Consider the following 11,740-nt stretch of genomic DNA (forward strand, 5'->3'; position numbering starts at 1 on the left):
GATTGAACAAATCCCTTTTTCTTGTTTTTGGCAGAATTGTATCAGAATTTTTATTTAAAACAATGTTGTACAGCTGATGTAGTTTAGAGCAAAAGATATTTTTGTGTATTTTGGGACAGGTTTGGTTTGGCCTTTTTTTTGTTTTGTTTTGTTTTTCTGAAGTCTTGAAGAGAAAGAAAAGGAATGAGAAAATTGAGTTCATTTCTCGCAAGCGCAAAGATATTCCCTTGTAGCCAAGCTAAGAAGCTAACATAGAACAGTATCAGTAATTTAAATTTAAGCTCTCCAATAGAAATTAAATTTAGAAATCAAGTTTCTCTCGTTATAAGAAGTCTCTTCTACTGTTCATCCTAAATTACCACTTTTCTTTTTTTATTCTTCACTGAAATACGTAAAATCATGCCCCTGTATTAGGTACAAAATAATTTTCACAGAACTCAATGAAAAAAAGAAATTCCTCACCATTACTATTATTCTATACTACAGTAATACTAGGGCTCCAGTTACGATTGACAAACACACGGAAAAACACTGTCCAGAAGAAGCACATAATACAGTCAGTCATTGAATTCAAAGGGATCAGAGAATAATTCTTAAAATGCAGCCAGTTTGATGCTTACAAAATCAGCACATCTGGTTCCTACTTCTGCTCAAGTTCCTCAAAAAATTTTGTTCCTGTTTCTGTTGAAATACTTAAGCACTCAAAATACATAGAAACTGGTGTTATTCAAGAGAGACTCCCTTCCTCACTAAGGTATACTGAATTTAATTCCTACAGCATAAGCCATACTTTTCATGAGACCATTATCTCCAACTAGAAAATGCTAAATCATATCGAAGCTCCTGTTCAATAAAAAAAAAAAACCCAACAACTTTTCTGGTTCATTCAATAGAAGAATGTTTGCCCCTGTATAAGTAAGTCTAGAAATATCTATCTGAAAAGGAAGATGAAAACAATTTAAAAAATAATTGGCATATTTCTATTAATTGTAAAACACACACTTTGTTTTTGTGGCATGAATTCATAGCCTTAAAACTCTGAAGAGTTAAAACAAAGAAGTTAAATTCTCTACCAGAATGCATTTGCTCAAGTGTAAAGCTAACAAATGCTAAAATTTTTGGCAACACTGCTGCATTTCTGAATCATTAGGTAGTCAAACTATTTTTTGATTTTGCTTGCATGATGTTGGATTAGAATAATCCATATAAATCAGTGGTTTCCCCTCACTAGGAATACTGTGTTTACTTCTGGTCATCTGATGTCAAAAGGATGAACAGAAAACAGGGAGGTTCAGAAATAAATAACGAAAAAGACTTGCGTGTACAGCAGTGGATGAGAATTGTTTACTCAAGAGGGAAGAAAGACAGAATATTGTCCAAGTAAACAAAATAATGGCAAGCCAGAGAAGGCACGCTGAGCGCTTCAGTCACTTCTCAGGACGCAACGATGGGACGCTTTTCCTAATGAAAACTTAAACGTGTAGGTCTTTGTCAGAGAGACCTGTTTACGCTACGGCAGCAGCAGAATTCTCTGACGCTTTCCTCCAACCAAGACAAGGAGTTCACAGCCACAAGACAACTGCGGTAGGACAAAGAAGAAAAAGCTGAACTCAAGTCATGTATTCAGTTGCCTGGAGACTTCAGCTCGTGGAAACCCAAACATCCAGGCCAAAGTCCTCCAAGATATTCAAGCACCTCTTTTCCTCTGATAGTAGTTACCAATTGAAAGCAGGGGGGCCTGGTGTCCAAACACGCCTGATGATCTGGGCTGCAACAACTTTTAAGCTCTTCCAAGTCTAGGCAGCAACACTGACAATAGTATGAAATGCTTTATACGCCTGATAGTAGGTCAGGGGCCTATTTATTGCCTTTTTCAACTCCTCCTGAGACCCTGTTGTATATAAAGACTGTGTAAGCAGCACTTTCTACTTGATATTGTGCGCAAAAGTATAAGCCACAGGGCTTCAAAGTCACCATCTCCCCTTCCCATCGCATCCGTTATGGGATCTTCTCCCCTCTGCCACGGCAAACACTTCACGCACAGCCACAGTGCCCCTGTTCCCCAAACGCCTCCCAATTTTCGTTAAGCCCTGACTACCTCTGCACCGCGCCCCCCCTCTTCTCCAAACACTTCCTTTGCCTCCATCCCCACCGCATCCCCCTCCTCTCCCCGCTGCCCTCCACGCCGCTGCGCTCCTGACCACCGACCCCTCTCCCCAAAGTCTGCTACTTCCTAACGTCTCACTGCTCGCTTCCTTCCTACTCCCACACCACAAGGCCTCTCCAGCAGCTGTCGGTTACAATCCTCCTCTCTCCTACCAAGAAAAACAAGCGTACCTCACGTCAAACACCACAGCGAGCAGCAGGGAGACTTAGGCACAGGCAGCACCTTGGCAGCTCCAGGGAACTCGCCTCTCCGGTGAAGCAGGCTTCACCGTCCTTTGTTTGCACCAAAATAAAAATATTTCTGCCTTGTGATGCATTCTCTGAAGTTTCGAGTTTATTTGTGGCGCTCCTGACCCACAGAATAACGCCACCCAGTTGAGCATCCAACATTACTTCTTCAGCCAACTAACAGTGAGTAAGTTCTGAGGTGTTTCTGTTAGGGCAAAATAAAGTGTGTGAGTAAAGCAGCAGTCAACTACAGGAGAGTCTATGCCAACTGAGGACAGAACAATGACGGATTCCACTGAACAGGATTAACGCAGAGATTAAAACAAAGTCATAATTATTTGCCCATCTTTGAGGAACGTACAGATTCACACAACCTAATCCTAAAATACCACCTGTCCTGGAGACCTCCAGTGCACGTGCTAACAGGCTGGCATTAGACATTCAATATAAGTCTCTACAAAGAGCATGCTTTCAAGACAACGATAACTGGAGATGCCTTAAGGTATCGTCAATTTAAGGTTCAGCAGTTGTCAGCAATGAGTAAGTTTACACTCACCACCATTACAATGAACATTTTCATATATCACAATTTTGACTACTAGCTACCAAAACAGAAACCAAAAAGTATTTCATTTTTTCTATAATAGAAACTCAGAAACACTCCAGACATAACAATACTACAAATAAATTCCACACAAAGTATTATAATTATTTGTGATAATTAGCGAAAGCTGAATATTAAGATTTTTTTTACTGTTTTGTTAAATGCAATAGTATCAGAAATCAGAACGAAATACTTCCAACAGTTCCACTGTGGGATAAGTATGTCTCAGGTTGTTGTATCAAGCCCGTAACCTCAAAAAAACCCTGAATATCGTTAAAACTTCTTTTTATTCAGCATAGATCAATATTTGGAGAAAGCAGATTAACTGTTTTTAAATAAAAGAACAAAAATTGTAAGCAACAAGTTTATATATTCACTCTCTGACAAAACAACAGTAATTGCTCTGATAGTTATTATTTAAGAAAAGCAATGTAGTTCCAGCATAGAGGAATACCTTTACTGGCATTGAGGATTTATAAGTTCCTTTCACATTAAAAAAAAAAAAAAAAAAAAGGCCTTTAAAAAGATTATCTTTTAATTTGCCTTTTATTTTTTAGTTCCAGGGATATGCTCATTAAGTTCTACCTCGCCACATATCTGCAGATTCTTAGCAGAAATCTTACATCAGACAATGACTTGAGTTACAAAAAATGATTAAGACTGATTCATAACTGGAGTTTTGAAGAAAAGCAGCATGGGAAAATGACCAGCGAAACCACAAGCCCAGGAAGAAAGCTAAATCCGTACGGTGATCCATCAGGAATCCACGTACCAGCTGATTAAGAAGCTGCCTAATGACCAGCTTTTGGGATCATTACACGATCAGAACTGCTCATGCCCCAATACCTTTGTGAAGTCAGAACTCAGGAAAAAATTCAGGTTTCGGGCTTGATCCAGCACCCAAGGAAGTCAATAAATATTTTAGCACTGACATCAGCCAAAACAGAATAGACCTTTATTTGTTTCCTTGAACATTTCATACACAGATTTCTAATGACAAAATATCAAGAGCACAACTCTTGTGTTGCCATTTCAAAAAATTAAAATCACTTTTCACAACAATGCTCTAACACCCCAAATTACATACCTACGACAAACGTACTTATCAACGAAAAATAATTTGGCCAAAGCGTGACACGCAAGCCCCAACAAAGGCGTCACAGGAGTAATGCAACCTCCGGAAAAAAAAAGATCAACACCACCACAGCGAGCACTGCAACTTTATAGCTCGTGCGCTCGGCACAGATGGACAAGTCATTTTTAGAAATGAATCACGCTGCAAATGATTTTACTAATTTTAAAACAGAGGTGAGGAACCAATAGCCTACAGGCCAGATATGGTTTGCTCCTCCAGTTCAGATGGCCTACAGACACGTACGTGCTTTATTTCTTAATAACACCACGGCAGACTTCAAGGAAAACCACGCGTGTTTTAAAAGGCTCCAACAATTCACATATTTTTAAATACATAATCTGGAAACCCAAACATCAGCCTGAAGTTTAAAGTACTAAATGAAACGTATGTTACTAGTTCGCCTTTTTTTTTTTTTTTCCCCTAAAACACACAAATTCTTGAGTTATTGGCCACTAAATATAGCGCATTCTTGCTACCCTGAGATGACGGGACTTCACAGCCCTCAACATTTAAATTATCTCAGTAGAGAAAAGTCAACGGTACTTTGAGTTTGGACAACAGCCTATGCCATGGTTGTGGCAGAAGAATTTTGATACTTGCTCTGATACAGAGGAACATACTCTCCAGCCCTGATTTAGGACAAAACTTCCACAGAAATCAATGAATGTTTTGCATCGAAAAGAGACAGTCCCAAACATAGACCTTTGACAGACAGCTTCTTTCAAAGCATTTCTGAATCTGAAAGCGTACGCAGGCTTCTAAATATGAAAAGAACGACACGTGAATGTATTGAGAAAGAGAAAAAAAAATATCACAGGCCACCACTCTACTTTCATCCCTTCTGCAATTATTTGCAGCTGCCGTGAACATATTGATATTTAGTAAACTGAAGGCTGCAGCTTTAATTGAAGTTTGACTGCTCTAAACAGTTAGCTGCCTGGCTCTGGCCCGCACGCTAATACCATCAGCAGAACAGAGATGGGAAGCATAAACAAACCTTTTAACTAGATTACAGCTTCTAAAACGGCCAAGAATCCCTTCGGCAAGAACTCCTGTGTGACAAAATGTTAAAGGAGGAAAAAATATTTTGAAAGGGTATCTTGAAAAAGCCTAACCTTTCCTCAGACAGCGCGAATGGGAGTCTTCTGAGGAAAACGGCTGTAAGTTTTCAAAGGGGGCTATCCTCGAGAAACACGGTCTGATCCTGCCAGAAAAAATAAAAGGCCAGAACACTCTAAAACAAATGGTTGCAAAACAGAATGATATTTTCCGCCTTTCTTCTCTCTTAAGGCTTCAAAGTGCATCAAGAAAAGTTATGGAACTTTGAAATGCCAGCAGCTCTTACAGTATCGTTTCACGTTTTGAGTGGCCGTGCTCCACAACAACGTCACAGAAACACGGTGCATCACCAATTCACACCCACATGTCTGCCTCTCAAACCTGGGCCTTCTCGCCATTTGCTTCAGCCGAGCATCCTCCCCATAAAGATTACGAGGGGACAGGGCATCCCCCCTCCTGCCCCCAAGCCCGTGAAAGACAAAAGGAAGTTTCTTTCTGTTCTAAACAAAAAACAGAATCGCTACAGATTTCTGATTACTTTGTTTCTTCAATCAATGATGCCATTTGTCCACTTTTGCAGGGTTTTCTTACAAAACCAGGAGATATTAAAAATTCTTCCTCTCATCTAGGCGTTGGGTGAGAGGAAGGAGAAAAAACTTTTTTGTGCTTGTCTTCCATAAATAAAATTTACCTCCTTAAGTCAACAGCATGCTTAGAGAAAAAAAATCAAAGAGATGCATAAATCTTCATTGTGTCAGTCTTAAAAGTAAAAAATTAAATAAATTTAAAATATATATAATTTAAAAGCAGATTAGGTGCAAACACAGTCAAAATATAAAGGCAGTGCCAGCTGCTTGTTATTGTCAAAGCTTGAGTCCTACCAAAACACATGAAATTTGTTCTAGGGGGGTCAATTGTACGTACACAGGCACACGTGTGTATAAATATGCATGCATGAGTATACACATATGCATATAAAAATACATGAGGTTACAGGTAAAAGCTTAAAGGATCAGGGCAAAACCCCCCATGTTTTACACATTTTTATAAAGGCTTGAGTTTGTCACAACAGACAACCCTAAAGAATGTGTTGGCAATGATCTACCAGCGCTTAAAAATAAAGGCTAAAATTGGCAAATTGAGATTTAATTTACATGTATTTGAAACACTAGGCAGTATGAATGGAAAAATCAGACTATCTGTATTTCTGATATGTAGGCTACCTTCTATTTGGCCAACTTTTACTCTTCTCCCATCTTAGACTGCGTTTGTTTCCTTTGGCAGGGGGGCACAAGGCAGCGCGCTCCTGCAAGCCCCTCTCGAGCTAGATGTTGAGAATATCACCGTTTGATCCAACAGGATTTGCTGTGCAAACAACTGACAACTGTGCTGGTTCCCTCACTTGGGAATTTTCCTTAGCCAGGCCACGCTACTGATGCTGCAAAGCAAGGGCCCTAATATTTAAGATGCTATTTACATTTCAGATTAGTCCTCCTTTAGGAAGTCCCAAAAAAATTTTGGATTTAATGTCACTGAAAAACGTAGACTAATTGCAAATTGTGAGAAAATGCGTATTTTCTTTAAATCCTGGGCTTCACCTTCACCACATATGGGAATAATGTAATTAACATACTGCTTCTATAGGTCTTAGTTACCAGATACTGTGAGAAAACAGTAATTTTTAAAATAATGTTTGCTTGCTTTATTTTAAAATACTTCCCGCAGAAGAAATTAAAACAAAGTGAAAAGAGCACATTGAAGAATTTAATCAGAGTAATAAAATCCTTTATTCTTTCTTTGATAAAGAAAGTTATTACAAACCTCAAAAAGAATTTCCAGACATTTTACTCTCTCATTTTTAAAGTCAATTTAAAGCTCCTGAAACAGAGGATTTTAGAAAATTAAAAAAAAACAAAACAACCTCCAACAAATCCACCAAGCAACAACATAACAAAAGTATCTTGTGCATCTCCAGCTCTCCACGTTGTCCTCTCCAAGGTTTCGCAGCTCCAACCCCGTGAACCACCCCTCTCCACGGTTCGTTCCTCAGTCGATCCCACAGGAAGGACAGGAGGCACCGGAGGTTTTCGGGAGGGGAGCACCTGCCAAGCTGCCCATCACCCGAGATGATCAGCCCATTTCACAAAGGTCTATGAATAGCCACCCCACGGCTGCGAATCCTGCTGCCATGTGCCAGACCAAAACAACAACTCAGAGGTAAAAGGCTCGAAATACAGATCTCGGGAGCCACGCAGTTGCTTTAATTTTAAGTACTGTTTTAAAGTATCTATTTTTCATACTTCTTTTATATTCCCCTGTTTGTACACATGCACGTGCACACACGTACGTCACTAAACAGCCATGCATACGGACTCTCACACTTCATAAGGATGCAGCTTAAGTGGTTTTGACAAATTTTACCTTGATTTAAAAATAGCGCAAAGCCTGAACTCCTTTCTACACAATTCAGCCAAAAAAAAGAGGTATCGCTATAATAAAGACCTTGGAATTTAAGGAGAGGAAAGGAGTCAGCACTTCTTAATTTCTTAACTGCTGCTTTTTATTAGCATCGCTCTTGGTTTAACTAGCTCCATCGCTTTCAGGATGCTTTAATTTTTATCTGTCTCCAATGCTCTTCCAAAATTTTATTCCCAGTACAGGCTGTGGTTCCTGTGCAGACCTATCTGAAACCGACTGCGCAGTATTATCCCACCTAATAGTTCCAAAAATAATTACAAAGATAAGTCGGTGAAAACCTGTGGTTTCAAACATTCAAATAACTCTTAAAAAGAGTGAGCAGGTCCTTAATGACATAAGAACATTCAAAAATGTATCCTGTATCTTTTAACCGTTAAAATCAACGGTAACTTTGGTGCCCATTGCCACGGGGACAGCACAGAAACCAACGCAGGGTCCTTCAAAAAACCCAACCAAACAAAGCCAAGCCCCCAAACAACTGAACGAGCCCCAAAGGAGAAAGCGAACTCACCACTTATCACAAGTTCTAGCAGTATTTTTGAAAAGGAAGCTCAGTCCCTTTCAAAACTTGTGTCCCGAGCCATTAATAGACGAGATTCCTCCCTTGCAAGCTGCTTTGGGCATGTGGTCTCTTAAGCCCACAGAAAGCCACGCTGACATTAGTGGGGCTCCAGATGGGCACGAGGGGCCACCCACCTGGTCACCGCTTTCCAGAGGGAACATCCGCGCTAAGCGCTCGCCGCTGATTCAGAAACTAATTTTGTAGTTGTGGACGGTGTTCAAGTGACTGATCTTCCACAGACAGGGAATCGCCACGAATAACAGTAGGGGGGAAAAAAAAAATAAATTTAAAACCCCCCTAATTAAATAACCCAGGCATTCCATCTTTGAGCGGACTGTTCCTTATGCCAAGGTCCTCAGTGCTTTTTAACAAGGAGAAAGACTGATCCCTCCGCAGCCAAAGAAGAACGCGAGGACGGCAAGCAAAGAAAAGTTAAGCTGCTGAAAGTATTGCATCATGAAGATTCTCGTCAAACATCCGCCTCCCTGGTCTAAAGAGAAACTAACCCATTCATCTACAAAGACAGGTAAGACGGCAAAATCCAAGGAAAGACAGTTAAGGACAAATATAAGTCTGGCCTGAACAGCAGCCACACATTTTGCCATGGTAGGTCCCTCGCTAATTCAAAACGATCTCTCTGACCTAGGGTTTGGGAAGCCACTAACCTGGAATACATGAAAATAATTATTAATTTTGGCTCAAAACCCCAAACAAAACAAGATGGTGTTGCCCTGTACTTATAACGCAGCCTGCCTTACACGGGTTGAGTCAACACTTTTGGTTCTCAGAAGGCCCTCGTGAGAGCAGCCAGGAGCTCCAAACCAGCCTCAGACCCCTTTGTGCTCGGTGCTGCAGCAAGGCAGGAATCGCCTCCGACACAACTTGAACCCCAGCCCCACCAGCCGCTCCTTAGGAGGCACCTGCCCTACCCCATCCCCCCCCCAAAATCAGCCGTCATCTTTCCAGCACCGACCTGGCTGCAGGAGCTGGAGGCCTATAGAAATTTAGGGTTTATTAGTAATTTCATCTCTAGAGTTTAAAGTAAGAGAAGACCCTGAATTATTCTGCCCAGCTTTACAATTCTGTTAGGGTATTCTACTGAGCAATCATATTAAATCCAACCATCCCTATTTTTAACACTCAAACACAAAGAAATTAAAGTGTTAAATCCCCGTAATAAATAATACATCTCGTCGGCTGTAGGCCATGAAAGTTGCAGGCGGATCTGCAGCTCTACACACGTCGGGAGCGTAATCCCAAAGCCGCTATAGGTTTCCACGTACAGATGAGAGTAGATCAATGGTATCACAGGTTGAGAAAGGAAGCATTGTCACGAGAGGGGAAAAAAAAAAAAGAAAGAAAAAAAAAAAGGAAAACAGTGTGCTTTACTCCTGGACAGTCTTTTGCTGTCCAAGTCTTGCCTGTAGTAAACTAACTAAAAGGAGAGTCACACGGTTAATTATACGTGTATCTGCTGATTTCGACGATGATTATCGCTGTCGAATTTTTTCACACAAAGTAATCTTGTTTTTACAAGCGAACAGAAAACTAATGGCAAACTATTAGAAAGAACTACAGTTATGGCTGCTACCTTCAATTCTTCTTCACAATATTGTTCAGTATCAGCCCAACTATATTTTTCTCTCATTCTTTCCACCCCATGAAATTATGGCTTTCTCAAACGCTTTCCAGTTTGATCACAAAATTGCTGCTTCGCACAAGACGTGTAGGTACAAATTAGAAACGGGAGATACCAGAGCAGTTCAGGAGAGAGCTTTCTTGTGGGTAACCTTCCAGCGTGTGGCAGAGATGACACAAGCTCTCTGCTGACCACCATTTAACCGTGATGCCCCACTGAAACACACGCTCATGGCTTACTTCATGGTTCAGCATGCTCCGCAGTACTTAATGAACTGGGCGCTCAAACCGCCTTTTTCAAATTACGGAGGGCATAATTAAGCTCCAGAAATAAGCAGACAACAGCAATTTTAATATAAACATCCTACTTTTGTAGAGGACTCTTATTTCAACTTGGCTCTAATGCCCAAACTCTTACTTCTGGATTCTTGCAAATCTCTAGAAGGCTTCTTCCAATATTTCCTTGAGTTAGGCATTTAGTTTGCCCCTCTCAGATTTGGATCTAATTTCTGACATTTTGACACATAACTTTCCTTTCCATCAGCACAAAAAAAAAATGGGCAGGTCAGCCTACGAGGGGTACCTGACCGAACAAACCAGCGACATCGTAAGCGTGGATGGAGACATTTGGCCTTCCCAGCAGAAGGCCATGGAAAAAACAGACCACGACATATATATTGGAGCAAACCATTGACCAAATATAGACACCAACGATCACCACCGACTGCTACCAAACGGGCAACACCGATCCCGGTTTTACAAACATTGACGTTTGTCGGGAGTCCAGCTCTTGGACAACCCTGGAAGTTAAGCTCGCCAGCGGGTCTTTGTACAACCGAGGCCTTCACAACTCAAATAACGGCCTGAAACCACCGCACACAGCAAAAACCCGAGGGGTCCCCAGCACCCTGCCGTTATTTCGGCCACCGAATTCCCCGCTGCGGTTTGGAAAACAACACTTTCAGGACGAGCCGGGGGGGGGGGGGGGGGGGGCGGGTTGGTCTCAGCACCCACCGCAGCCACCCCGAACTTTCCTCACAACACCGCGCCTTCAGCACAGGGCCGCCCCGCCGACGTTACCCCCCAACCCCGGCCCCGGGGGAAGGGGGTGAAGAAGCAACCCCCCCCCCCCGGGGCGGCGGGGAGAGAAACGCGGCCGGGGCCGGAGCATCACCCCGCGCCCCGACGACAACAAAGCTCCGGCAGGACCGTGCGGGGCTGGGGGGGGGGGGGGGGAAAGCCCCCAGCGCTGAGAGGTGGGGGGGGGGGGCACAAAGTGACAGGCGGGTACCCGGCGCCCCCTCCCCACAACCCGCGGCCCAGCGCGGCCGAGCACCGGGCCCCCCCCCCCCCCCCGTCAGCGCCTCCCGCTCCCTCCCTGAGGTAAACAAGCGAGCGGCCCCGCCACCGCCACCGCTCCCCCCCCCCCCCGCCCCGCCGCCGCCCCGCACTCACCTCAGCGGCCCCCCGGCGCCCGGCCGGCCCCGGAGCGGCGCAGGCGGAGACGCACACAAAGGGTAATAAAGGGGGAGGAGGGGAGCGCGGGGGGGTGGGGGCTGCCCAACTGCCTGCCGCTCCCCCGCCGAGGTGCCTCCCGCCGGGGCCGCCTCTCGGGTTCCCTCTCCGACGGCCGCGGTAGTGGCGGGGAGGGCGGCGGGGGGGGGGGGGGGGGGGGGGGAGAGGGGGGGCGCGGGGGGGAAGGAAGAAACTCCCCGGGCTCCTCCAGCGGGGCTGAGGAAGGGGAGAAGGGGAAAAGGGGGGGGGGGGGGGGGGGGGGGAAACTCGGGGGCGCCTGGCACCGGTCCCCCGCCCCCGCGCCGATGCCGAGCGGAATGAGCGGCCCTGTCCCTTTAACGGTATAAATAACGGG

This window comes from Leptosomus discolor, chromosome 5 (genome assembly GCF_034619465.1).
Source record: "Leptosomus discolor isolate bLepDis1 chromosome 5, bLepDis1.hap2, whole genome shotgun sequence".
Taxonomy (NCBI): Eukaryota; Metazoa; Chordata; class Aves; order Leptosomiformes; family Leptosomidae; genus Leptosomus; species Leptosomus discolor.